Genomic DNA, 13,013 nt, shown 5'->3' with positions numbered 1-13,013 from the left:
GATCCGTGTGTTTTGTGAGAAACATGTGCTCTTGCTGTGTCTGGTGTGTGCCCCGTGACTGTTGGGTTGTTACATTTTGTGCTTTGTGTGTGCGTGCATTGCGTGTGCGTGCCCGTGTTTCTGTATGCGTGCGGGGGTGTCTGCGTGCGGTGGTGTGCGGGGAGTGCAGCGGGTGAAATGTGTGCTACGTGCGTTTATCGTAGGTTGTGTGTTTCACGTGTAGTTTTGTATGTGTCGTGTGTGTTTTGCGTGTTTGATTGCGATACGTGTTTGACTGTGTTTGAAAGGTGTGTATAACTGTTCGTTATGTGTGTCAGGGGAGATGTGTTATCTGTATGTTTCTTTGCTTGTGTCGTGTGCCTCATTGTCTTTGTGGTGTGTACATGGTTAACTGCGGTTTGTGAGAATTGCGTGCCTTCATGTTTCTGTGGCGTCTGTGGTGTATGTTGTTTCATATCCCGTGCTGTTTGCGTGTTGCGTTTTCCTGTGATTTCCATGTCTGAGTTTGTGGGTGTTTACTGGTGTTTCTTGTGGTTATTCCTTGCGTGTGTGTTGCGTGTGGCTTTATGTGTGGTATGTAGTGGTTGTGTCGGTCTGTGTGTTGTGCTGTCAATGCAGGGTGTTGTGTGTGTTATGAGTTGTGATGTTTATTTAATTGGTGTGTGCTGTTTGTGTGTGTTGTGTGATGTATGGGTTCTCTGATCCGTGTACTATTTTGTGTGTTGTGGTAATGTCTTGGTGTGTTTCTTCTAATGTGTGTGTGTGTGGTGTGTGCGATGTTTATGCTGTGCACCTTCTCTGTGATACGTTTTGTGTTTGTTGGGTTTTGTGTTATGTGTGAACTGCAGTGCTTGCCTTCTGCGCATACGGTAGGGCGTGTCTCGTGGTGTTTGTTGTGTGATGGTGTGTGTATTCTGTGCTGTGTTCCATTTTGTGTGCTGTGTTGTTTTGTGTTTTCTGCTGTGAGGTCTGTGATCTGTTGGTTTAATGTGCGTGGCGGAGTTTATGTGGTCGTGTGTGTGTTTCCTGTGTGTCGTGAGGGTTATGTGTGTGTGACGTGTGCAGTTTGGGTACTTTGTTGTGTGCGGTGTATGTTCTGTGTGTATTTCTCTGTGGAGTGCTGTGTGACTGGTGCGTTTGTGGGTGGGTCTGTGTTGGGTGTTGTGTGCTTGGAATGTGTCTTTGTGTGTTGTGTGTTTGGCGTCTTTTGTGTAGCGTGTTGTGTTCGTGGTTGGGACTGTTATGTGGTCTGTGAGTGGGTTTCTTTTCCATGTTTAGTGTGGTGTTACCGCACGTGTGTTTCACGATGTGCAACGTACTGTGTTCTCAGTTGCGTGTGTGCTGTGTGTCTGTCTTCTTATCTGTTTTGCGAATTGTGCGTGTGTTGTGTCATCTGTGTGCTGTACGTGTTGTGTGGGGTATTAATTGTGTGCTGTGTCGTATGCTTTGAATGTATGTTGTGTACTTTGCATTGTGCCATCTGTGAGGCCCTGTGTGACGTATGCTTTCGCGTGTGTTTTGTGTGGGGTGTGTAGTGTGCGAAATGCGTGTTTCATAAATTCGGGGTTCTTTTTGTTGGGGATTGTGTGTGGTTTGCACGTGTTGTATCCGTGGGGTGCGTTCTGCATGTGTGATCGTGATTTCTGTGTGGCTTGTGTTTGACAGTTTGTGTGTGTGGTTGGCTGTTTGAGTAATGCGTGAAATTTGTGCTGTGTGTGCTGTGGTGTGGTCATGCTTGGCCAGTGAGCCCCACTGTGTGTGTCTGTGCTTACTCGGGGAACCGTGGTTCATGTGTCTTGTGTGCAGTTATGTTCTCGGTGTGTGTGGGGTTTGATGCTTAGGGTGATGTGCTGTTTGTGCGTTGAGAGACTTCTGCATTCAAGCACACTGAAGACGGACGGCCTCTCGTGCTTGTCCGTTTTCTCCACAGGTTTGCAACCCTCCGGGAGGGCCCTGTTTCCTGAGGGCGCTAGGAGAGGGCGCAAGGAGCCCCCTCAAGCCCTTTAGTGGCAATGCCCTGATGATGCCTTTGCAGTAAAGAGTCAGACACTGCTGCAGGAGAGAGCCTTATGCCAGACCTTGCTGGGGAAACAGTCCACCGTGCACTGAGGGGACCCTCCGTGGGAGAATACTAGGTTGCTTTCGCCTTGCGTGCAATTTGCTCCTCCGTGATATGGGAAACAGTAAACACTGTAGTAGAAGGCGGTCTTCTCTGTACGCCCTGTGCTATCTCAAAGACGTCAGTGGGCTTCGAATAGGCCTTCGCACTAGCCACACGGGAAGTTGCAGAACAAGAGGCTCTGAAATAACAGCAGTGGACGCAAGTCAGCGTTGGATTCAGCTTACGTGGGTGAAAGAAAGCAGTGCAGGATGCCCCATTCAGGGAATCATTGACACCGTTGCAGTGGACGCTGAAACTGAGCCTGCAATGTGCTTTCCGTGTCTGCCCTGTGTGCCTGCACTCTAAGCACCTGAGTGAGGTCTGCTGTGTAGAGCTCTCTTCTGCTGAGCGGCAGATGCTCGCTTGTGTGGCCATTAACATGAGGCCTTCCTTGCTGAGGGTGCCTGGCTGTCAGAAAACATGCCCGCATACAGCGAATTTGGCTTGGAAGTTTAAAAAAGTCGCTTTTCTCTGCTACTTCCTGGCTGCTGCAGAGAGGCCCAGGTTGGTCTGTGGGGTATGCACACCGGTCTACCGTGCCACAGTCTGAGCTTTGAAAACGAAGTGTACATTGGCTTCAGTCCCCCAGCATCATGTCAGCAAGAGGTGTGTGCAAGCTTCTCCAAGGCCTGGTGGCCGATGGGCCCTAAGCCTCAGAGCTGTCGGCGCTGAGGCTGTCTCCGTCCAAGTGATTGGCTCCTCAGACATATCCAGACTGACAGCTAAACACTGCTGTGGCAAGGTGAGCTTCTTACATACAGTTGTGCTCCCAGACACAAGGACACTGTGAAGAGGTCTTCCGCCCAGCCTCAGGGGAAGAGGCAGAGCAAGTCGCTTTCTGCACAGCATTGGATGCAGGACGCATGGGCGTTCTGTTCAACAGGCGAAAAGCAGGCAGCACCAGGAGCCTCTGTCAGGGAAGCTCCTCTTTATGGCTAGTGAGGCTTAATTCAAACCGGCAATGGAAATTGTCCTGGGGTAGGTAACTGAGCTCTAACTTCACGACCTGACACTTCCAGTGACACTCTCCTCACTCGTACAGAGTGAAATGGCCAAACGTAGGTGTGCGTGGTGTCCTCTCTGAATGCACCTTAAGTCCAAGAGATACGGGTGCTGCGAATAGGACTTGCAACTAGGTTTAAGGGAAGGTGCTGTTGGGACTCCTTCAGCTGATCATCCTGTCATCAGAACAAAGCTCTTCTCTGGGCCAGAACTCCATCAAGCTGAACTAACCGTGTGCAGCACAGCTCTCTCTTTGCGATCTGCAGGGGGGAAAGAATCCTTTGCTAGGATTCTAAAGCTAAACTGCTTAAGGGCAGTCCTAAGACTTCTGCATTCAAGCACACTGAGGAAGAAAGTCTTTCGTGCTTGGCTGTTTTCTCCACAGGAGGTCCTTGTTTCCTGGGGGTGCTAGAAGGGGATGCACAGAAGTGGAGCGTCCCGGTGAGTAACAGCAATGCCATGAAGATGCCTTAGTAGTAAAGTGTCAAACACTGTGCAGAAGAGCCTTCTGCCAAACTCTGCTGGGGAAACCATCCACCGTGCACTGAGGAGACCCTCCCTGAGAGAATACTACGCTGATTTCCCCTTGCATGCAACTTGCTCCTATGTGAAATAGAAAACTTAGTGAACATTGCCCTAGAAGGCTGTACACTTGATCTCTTTGGTGTTTTTCGGGTTTGTTTGCTGTGTGCGTAGTGTGCTGTATGTGTTGTTGGCATGTATGGTAGTGAGGGACTTGTGCTGCTTCTTGGTGATCCGGTGTGTGTACTCTGTGGTGGTCCGCTGTGCGTGCCGTTGGTCTCGTGTGTTTTGCGTTGTGTTGTCCATGGTCTGTGGATGCCGCTTGTTTTCCGTGTGTTGCGTGTTGTCCGTGCTGTGTGTACTTAGTACGTGTAATGTGTGTAGTGTACGTTCCTTACTGCTTGTTGAGTACACCGTTCTCTGTATTTCTCACTGTGTGGTGTGTGATGTGTGATGCTGGTATTTGTGAGTCGTGTTGTGTGGGTTGAGCGGTTCTTTGTGCATTGTATATTTTGCTTTTTCTGATGAGTTATCTGTTGGCGGCTGTCTATGTTGTTTGTTTGGTGTGTGGCTCTCCCAGTCTAATGTTTACTGTGAAATGTGTCTGGTCTTCTGTTGTCTGTCGTGCTACGTACTGTGTTCTGGGTTTTGTGGGTGCTGTCTATACACTTTCTGGGTGTTACATACCGGGTAGACGTTGGGTGGTCTGTGTAATTTGCGCATCGCGTGTGATGTTGATTTAGCCTTGTGTCAGACGTGTTGTGTGCATGTGTTTGTTGTGTGTGTGTGTGTGTGTGTGTGTGTGTGTGTGTGGGTTCTGGTTCGCGCTGCCTGCGTGTGGGTCTGTGTGTGCTCTGTACTGTATGCTTGTGGTTGTGTGTGTTGTGCGTTACAGGTGTGGTGCATGTGTTTTCGTCAGTTGTGTGTGGATTTGTATGTGTTGTGTCAGTTTTGTGTGTGTGGGGTTGTGATTTCTGTGTTGTGTCCGAGGGTTGTGTTTGAGTGGCTGTGCGTGTGTGTGGTGGTTACGTGTGTGATGTGAGATGTGTTGTCCATGTGTGGTTGTGCTTGTTTAGTGTGCCTCATTGTGTGTCCTTGCAAGTACTCTCGCAAATGCGATCCGTGTGTTTTGTGAGAAACATGTGCTCTTGCTGTGTCTGGTGTGTGCCCCGTGACTGTTGGGTTGTTACATTTTGTGCTTTGTGTGTGCGTGCATTGCGTGTGCGTGCCCGTGTTTCTGTATGCGTGCGGGGGTGTCTGCGTGCGGTGGTGTGCGGGGAGTGCAGCGGGTGAAATGTGTGCTACGTGCGTTTATCGTAGGTTGTGTGTTTCACGTGTAGTTTTGTATGTGTCGTGTGTGTTTTGCGTGTTTGATTGCGATACGTGTTTGACTGTGTTTGAAAGGTGTGTATAACTGTTCGTTATGTGTGTCAGGGGAGATGTGTTATCTGTATGTTTCTTTGCTTGTGTCGTGTGCCTCATTGTCTTTGTGGTGTGTACATGGTTAACTGCGGTTTGTGAGAATTGCGTGCCTTCATGTTTCTGTGGCGTCTGTGGTGTATGTTGTTTCATATCCCGTGCTGTTTGCGTGTTGCGTTTTCCTGTGATTTCCATGTCTGAGTTTGTGGGTGTTTACTGGTGTTTCTTGTGGTTATTCCTTGCGTGTGTGTTGCGTGTGGCTTTATGTGTGGTATGTAGTGGTTGTGTCGGTCTGTGTGTTGTGCTGTCAATGCAGGGTGTTGTGTGTGTTATGAGTTGTGATGTTTATTTAATTGGTGTGTGCTGTTTGTGTGTGTTGTGTGATGTATGGGTTCTCTGATCCGTGTACTATTTTGTGTGTTGTGGTAATGTCTTGGTGTGTTTCTTCTAATGTGTGTGTGTGTGGTGTGTGCGATGTTTATGCTGTGCACCTTCTCTGTGATACGTTTTGTGTTTGTTGGGTTTTGTGTTATGTGTGAACTGCAGTGCTTGCCTTCTGCGCATACGGTAGGGCGTGTCTCGTGGTGTTTGTTGTGTGATGGTGTGTGTATTCTGTGCTGTGTTCCATTTTGTGTGCTGTGTTGTTTTGTGTTTTCTGCTGTGAGGTCTGTGATCTGTTGGTTTAATGTGCGTGGCGGAGTTTATGTGGTCGTGTGTGTGTTTCCTGTGTGTCGTGAGGGTTATGTGTGTGTGACGTGTGCAGTTTGGGTACTTTGTTGTGTGCGGTGTATGTTCTGTGTGTATTTCTCTGTGGAGTGCTGTGTGACTGGTGCGTTTGTGGGTGGGTCTGTGTTGGGTGTTGTGTGCTTGGAATGTGTCTTTGTGTGTTGTGTGTTTGGCGTCTTTTGTGTAGCGTGTTGTGTTCGTGGTTGGGACTGTTATGTGGTCTGTGAGTGGGTTTCTTTTCCATGTTTAGTGTGGTGTTACCGCACGTGTGTTTCACGATGTGCAACGTACTGTGTTCTCAGTTGCGTGTGTGCTGTGTGTCTGTCTTCTTATCTGTTTTGCGAATTGTGCGTGTGTTGTGTCATCTGTGTGCTGTACGTGTTGTGTGGGGTATTAATTGTGTGCTGTGTCGTATGCTTTGAATGTATGTTGTGTACTTTGCATTGTGCCATCTGTGAGGCCCTGTGTGACGTATGCTTTCGCGTGTGTTTTGTGTGGGGTGTGTAGTGTGCGAAATGCGTGTTTCATAAATTCGGGGTTCTTTTTGTTGGGGATTGTGTGTGGTTTGCACGTGTTGTATCCGTGGGGTGCGTTCTGCATGTGTGATCGTGATTTCTGTGTGGCTTGTGTTTGACAGTTTGTGTGTGTGGTTGGCTGTTTGAGTAATGCGTGAAATTTGTGCTGTGTGTGCTGTGGTGTGGTCATGCTTGGCCAGTGAGCCCCACTGTGTGTGTCTGTGCTTACTCGGGGAACCGTGGTTCATGTGTCTTGTGTGCAGTTATGTTCTCGGTGTGTGTGGGGTTTGATGCTTAGGGTGATGTGCTGTTTGTGCGTTGAGAGACTTCTGCATTCAAGCACACTGAAGACGGACGGCCTCTCGTGCTTGTCCGTTTTCTCCACAGGTTTGCAACCCTCCGGGAGGGCCCTGTTTCCTGAGGGCGCTAGGAGAGGGCGCAAGGAGCCCCCTCAAGCCCTTTAGTGGCAATGCCCTGATGATGCCTTTGCAGTAAAGAGTCAGACACTGCTGCAGGAGAGAGCCTTATGCCAGACCTTGCTGGGGAAACAGTCCACCGTGCACTGAGGGGACCCTCCGTGGGAGAATACTAGGTTGCTTTCGCCTTGCGTGCAATTTGCTCCTCCGTGATATGGGAAACAGTAAACACTGTAGTAGAAGGCGGTCTTCTCTGTACGCCCTGTGCTATCTCAAAGACGTCAGTGGGCTTCGAATAGGCCTTCGCACTAGCCACACGGGAAGTTGCAGAACAAGAGGCTCTGAAATAACAGCAGTGGACGCAAGTCAGCGTTGGATTCAGCTTACGTGGGTGAAAGAAAGCAGTGCAGGATGCCCCATTCAGGGAATCATTGACACCGTTGCAGTGGACGCTGAAACTGAGCCTGCAATGTGCTTTCCGTGTCTGCCCTGTGTGCCTGCACTCTAAGCACCTGAGTGAGGTCTGCTGTGTAGAGCTCTCTTCTGCTGAGCGGCAGATGCTCGCTTGTGTGGCCATTAACATGAGGCCTTCCTTGCTGAGGGTGCCTGGCTGTCAGAAAACATGCCCGCATACAGCGAATTTGGCTTGGAAGTTTAAAAAAGTCGCTTTTCTCTGCTACTTCCTGGCTGCTGCAGAGAGGCCCAGGTTGGTCTGTGGGGTATGCACACCGGTCTACCGTGCCACAGTCTGAGCTTTGAAAACGAAGTGTACATTGGCTTCAGTCCCCCAGCATCATGTCAGCAAGAGGTGTGTGCAAGCTTCTCCAAGGCCTGGTGGCCGATGGGCCCTAAGCCTCAGAGCTGTCGGCGCTGAGGCTGTCTCCGTCCAAGTGATTGGCTCCTCAGACATATCCAGACTGACAGCTAAACACTGCTGTGGCAAGGTGAGCTTCTTACATACAGTTGTGCTCCCAGACACAAGGACACTGTGAAGAGGTCTTCCGCCCAGCCTCAGGGGAAGAGGCAGAGCAAGTCGCTTTCTGCACAGCATTGGATGCAGGACGCATGGGCGTTCTGTTCAACAGGCGAAAAGCAGGCAGCACCAGGAGCCTCTGTCAGGGAAGCTCCTCTTTATGGCTAGTGAGGCTTAATTCAAACCGGCAATGGAAATTGTCCTGGGGTAGGTAACTGAGCTCTAACTTCACGACCTGACACTTCCAGTGACACTCTCCTCACTCGTACAGAGTGAAATGGCCAAACGTAGGTGTGCGTGGTGTCCTCTCTGAATGCACCTTAAGTCCAAGAGATACGGGTGCTGCGAATAGGACTTGCAACTAGGTTTAAGGGAAGGTGCTGTTGGGACTCCTTCAGCTGATCATCCTGTCATCAGAACAAAGCTCTTCTCTGGGCCAGAACTCCATCAAGCTGAACTAACCGTGTGCAGCACAGCTCTCTCTTTGCGATCTGCAGGGGGGAAAGAATCCTTTGCTAGGATTCTAAAGCTAAACTGCTTAAGGGCAGTCCTAAGACTTCTGCATTCAAGCACACTGAGGAAGAAAGTCTTTCGTGCTTGGCTGTTTTCTCCACAGGAGGTCCTTGTTTCCAGGGGGTGCTAGAAGGGGATGCACAGAAGTGGAGCGTCCCGGTGAGTAACAGCAATGCCATGAAGATGCCTTAGTAGTAAAGTGTCAAACACTGTGCAGAAGAGCCTTCTGCCAAACTCTGCTGGGGAAACCATCCACCGTGCACTGAGGAGACCCTCCCTGAGAGAATACTACGCTGATTTCCCCTTGCATGCAACTTGCTCCTATGTGAAATAGAAAACTTAGTGAACATTGCCCTAGAAGGCTGTACACTTGATCTCTTTGGTGTTTTTCGGGTTTGTTTGCTGTGTGCGTAGTGTGCTGTATGTGTTGTTGGCATGTATGGTAGTGAGGGACTTGTGCTGCTTCTTGGTGATCCGGTGTGTGTACTCTGTGGTGGTCCGCTGTGCGTGCCGTTGGTCTCGTGTGTTTTGCGTTGTGTTGTCCATGGTCTGTGGATGCCGCTTGTTTTCCGTGTGTTGCGTGTTGTCCGTGCTGTGTGTACTTAGTACGTGTAATGTGTGTAGTGTACGTTCCTTCCTGCTTGTTGAGTACACCGTTCTCTGTATTTCTCACTGTGTGGTGTGTGATGTGTGATGCTGGTATTTGTGAGTCGTGTTGTGTGGGTTGAGCGGTTCTTTGTGCATTGTATATTTTGCTTTTTCTGATGAGTTATCTGTTGGCGGCTGTCTATGTTGTTTGTTTGGTGTGTGGCTCTCCCAGTCTAATGTTTACTGTGAAATGTGTCTGTTCTTCTGTTGTCTGTCGTGCTACGTACTGTGTTCTGGGTTTTGTGGGTGCTGTCTATACACTTTCTGGGTGTTACATACCGGGTAGACGTTGGGTGGTCTGTGTAATTTGCGCATCGCGTGTGATGTTGATTTAGCCTTGTGTCAGACGTGTTGTGTGCATGTGTTTGTTGTGTGTGTGTGTGTGTGTGTGTGTGTGTGTGTGGTTCTGGTTCGCGCTGCCTGCGTGTGGGTCTGTGTGTGCTCTGTACTGTATGCTTGTGGTTGTGTGTGTTGTGCGTTACAGGTGTGGTGGATGTGTTTTCGTCAGTTGTGTGTGGATTTGTATGTGTTGTGTCAGTTTTGTGTGTGTGGGGTTGTGATTTCTGTGTTGTGTCCGAGGGTTGTGTTTGAGTGGCTGTGCGTGTGTGTGGTGGTTACGTGTGTGATGTGAGATGTGTTGTCCATGTGTGGTTGTGCTTGTTTAGTGTGCCTCATTGTGTGTCCTTGCAAGTACTCTCGCAAATGCGATCCGTGTGTTTTGTGAGAAACATGTGCTCTTGCTGTGTCTGGTGTGTGCCCCGTGACTGTTGGGTTGTTACATTTTGTGCTTTGTGTGTGCGTGCATTGCGTGTGCGTGCCCGTGTTTCTGTATGCGTGCGGGGGTGTCTGCGTGCGGTGGTGTGCGGGGAGTGCAGCGGGTGAAATGTGTGCTACGTGCGTTTATCGTAGGTTGTGTGTTTCACGTGTAGTTTTGTATGTGTCGTGTGTGTTTTGCGTGTTTGATTGCGATACGTGTTTGACTGTGTTTGAAAGGTGTGTATAACTGTTCGTTATGTGTGTCAGGGGAGATGTGTTATCTGTATGTTTCTTTGCTTGTGTCGTGTGCCTCATTGTCTTTGTGGTGTGTACATGGTTAACTGCGGTTTGTGAGAATTGCGTGCCTTCATGTTTCTGTGGCGTCTGTGGTGTATGTTGTTTCATATCCCGTGCTGTTTGCGTGTTGCGTTTTCCTGTGATTTCCATGTCTGAGTTTGTGGGTGTTTACTGGTGTTTCTTGTGGTTATTCCTTGCGTGTGTGTTGCGTGTGGCTTTATGTGTGGTATGTAGTGGTTGTGTCGGTCTGTGTGTTGTGCTGTCAATGCAGGGTGTTGTGTGTGTTATGAGTTGTGATGTTTATTTAATTGGTGTGTGCTGTTTGTGTGTGTTGTGTGATGTATGGGTTCTCTGATTCGTGTACTATTTTGTGTGTTGTGGTAATGTCTTGGTGTGTTTCTTCTAATGTGTGTGTGTGTGGTGTGTGCGATGTTTATGCTGTGCACCTTCTCTGTGATACGTTTTGTGTTTGTTGGGTTTTGTGTTATGTGTGAACTGCAGTGCTTGCCTTCTGCGCATACGGTAGGGCGTGTCTCGTGGTGTTTGTTGTGTGATGGTGTGTGTATTCTGTGCTGTGTTCCATTTTGTGTGCTGTGTTGTTTTGTGTTTTCTGCTGTGAGGTCTGTGATCTGTTGGTTTAATGTGCGTGGCGGAGTTTATGTGGTCGTGTGTGTGTTTCCTGTGTGTCGTGAGGGTTATGTGTGTGTGACGTGTGCAGTTTGGGTACTTTGTTGTGTGCGGTGTATGTTCTGTGTGTATTTCTCTGTGGAGTGCTGTGTGACTGGTGCGTTTGTGGGTGGGTCTGTGTTGGGTGTTGTGTGCTTGGAATGTGTCTTTGTGTGTTGTGTGTTTGGCGTCTTTTGTGTAGCGTGTTGTGTTCGTGGTTGGGACTGTTATGTGGTCTGTGAGTGGGTTTCTTTTCCATGTTTAGTGTGGTGTTACCGCACGTGTGTTTCACGATGTGCAACGTACTGTGTTCTCAGTTGCGTGTGTGCTGTGTGTCTGTCTTCTTATCTGTTTTGCGAATTGTGCGTGTGTTGTGTCATCTGTGTGCTGTACGTGTTGTGTGGGGTATTAATTGTGTGCTGTGTCGTATGCTTTGAATGTATGTTGTGTACTTTGCATTGTGCCATCTGTGAGGCCCTGTGTGACGTATGCTTTCGCGTGTGTTTTGTGTGGGGTGTGTAGTGTGCGAAATGCGTGTTTCATAAATTCGGGGTTCTTTTTGTTGGGGATTGTGTGTGGTTTGCACGTGTTGTATCCGTGGGGTGCGTTCTGCATGTGTGATCGTGATTTCTGTGTGGCTTGTGTTTGACAGTTTGTGTGTGTGGTTGGCTGTTTGAGTAATGCGTGAAATTTGTGCTGTGTGTGCTGTGGTGTGGTCATGCTTGGCCAGTGAGCCCCACTGTGTGTGTCTGTGCTTACTCGGGGAACCGTGGTTCATGTGTCTTGTGTGCAGTTATGTTCTCGGTGTGTGTGGGGTTTGATGCTTAGGGTGATGTGCTGTTTGTGCGTTGAGAGACTTCTGCATTCAAGCACACTGAAGACGGACGGCCTCTCGTGCTTGTCCGTTTTCTCCACAGGTTTGCAACCCTCCGGGAGGGCCCTGTTTCCTGAGGGCGCTAGGAGAGGGCGCAAGGAGCCCCCTCAAGCCCTTTAGTGGCAATGCCCTGATGATGCCTTTGCAGTAAAGAGTCAGACACTGCTGCAGGAGAGAGCCTTATGCCAGACCTTGCTGGGGAAACAGTCCACCGTGCACTGAGGGGACCCTCCGTGGGAGAATACTAGGTTGCTTTCGCCTTGCGTGCAATTTGCTCCTCCGTGATATGGGAAACAGTAAACACTGTAGTAGAAGGCGGTCTTCTCTGTACGCCCTGTGCTATCTCAAAGACGTCAGTGGGCTTCGAATAGGCCTTCGCACTAGCCACACGGGAAGTTGCAGAACAAGAGGCTCTGAAATAACAGCAGTGGACGCAAGTCAGCGTTGGATTCAGCTTACGTGGGTGAAAGAAAGCAGTGCAGGATGCCCCATTCAGGGAATCATTGACACCGTTGCAGTGGACGCTGAAACTGAGCCTGCAATGTGCTTTCCGTGTCTGCCCTGTGTGCCTGCACTCTAAGCACCTGAGTGAGGTCTGCTGTGTAGAGCTCTCTTCTGCTGAGCGGCAGATGCTCGCTTGTGTGGCCATTAACATGAGGCCTTCCTTGCTGAGGGTGCCTGGCTGTCAGAAAACATGCCCGCATACAGCGAATTTGGCTTGGAAGTTTAAAAAAGTCGCTTTTCTCTGCTACTTCCTGGCTGCTGCAGAGAGGCCCAGGTTGGTCTGTGGGGTATGCACACCGGTCTACCGTGCCACAGTCTGAGCTTTGAAAACGAAGTGTACATTGGCTTCAGTCCCCCAGCATCATGTCAGCAAGAGGTGTGTGCAAGCTTCTCCAAGGCCTGGTGGCCGATGGGCCCTAAGCCTCAGAGCTGTCGGCGCTGAGGCTGTCTCCGTCCAAGTGATTGGCTCCTCAGACATATCCAGACTGACAGCTAAACACTGCTGTGGCAAGGTGAGCTTCTTACATACAGTTGTGCTCCCAGACACAAGGACACTGTGAAGAGGTCTTCCGCCCAGCCTCAGGGGAAGAGGCAGAGCAAGTCGCTTTCTGCACAGCATTGGATGCAGGACGCATGGGCGTTCTGTTCAACAGGCGAAAAGCAGGCAGCACCAGGAGCCTCTGTCAGGGAAGCTCCTCTTTATGGCTAGTGAGGCTTAATTCAAACCGGCAATGGAAATTGTCCTGGGGTAGGTAACTGAGCTCTAACTTCACGACCTGACACTTCCAGTGACACTCTCCTCACTCGTACAGAGTGAAATGGCCAAACGTAGGTGTGCGTGGTGTCCTCTCTGAATGCACCTTAAGTCCAAGAGATACGGGTGCTGCGAATAGGACTTGCAACTAGGTTTAAGGGAAGGTGCTGTTGGGACTCCTTCAGCTGATCATCCTGTCATCAGAACAAAGCTCTTCTCTGGGCCAGAACTCCATCAAGCTGAACTAACCGTGTGCAGCACAGCTCT

Source organism: Manis javanica, chromosome 9, assembly GCF_040802235.1.
Source record: "Manis javanica isolate MJ-LG chromosome 9, MJ_LKY, whole genome shotgun sequence".
In the NCBI taxonomy this organism is placed as follows: domain Eukaryota; kingdom Metazoa; phylum Chordata; class Mammalia; order Pholidota; family Manidae; genus Manis; species Manis javanica.
This window is presented reverse-complemented; position numbering follows the sequence as displayed.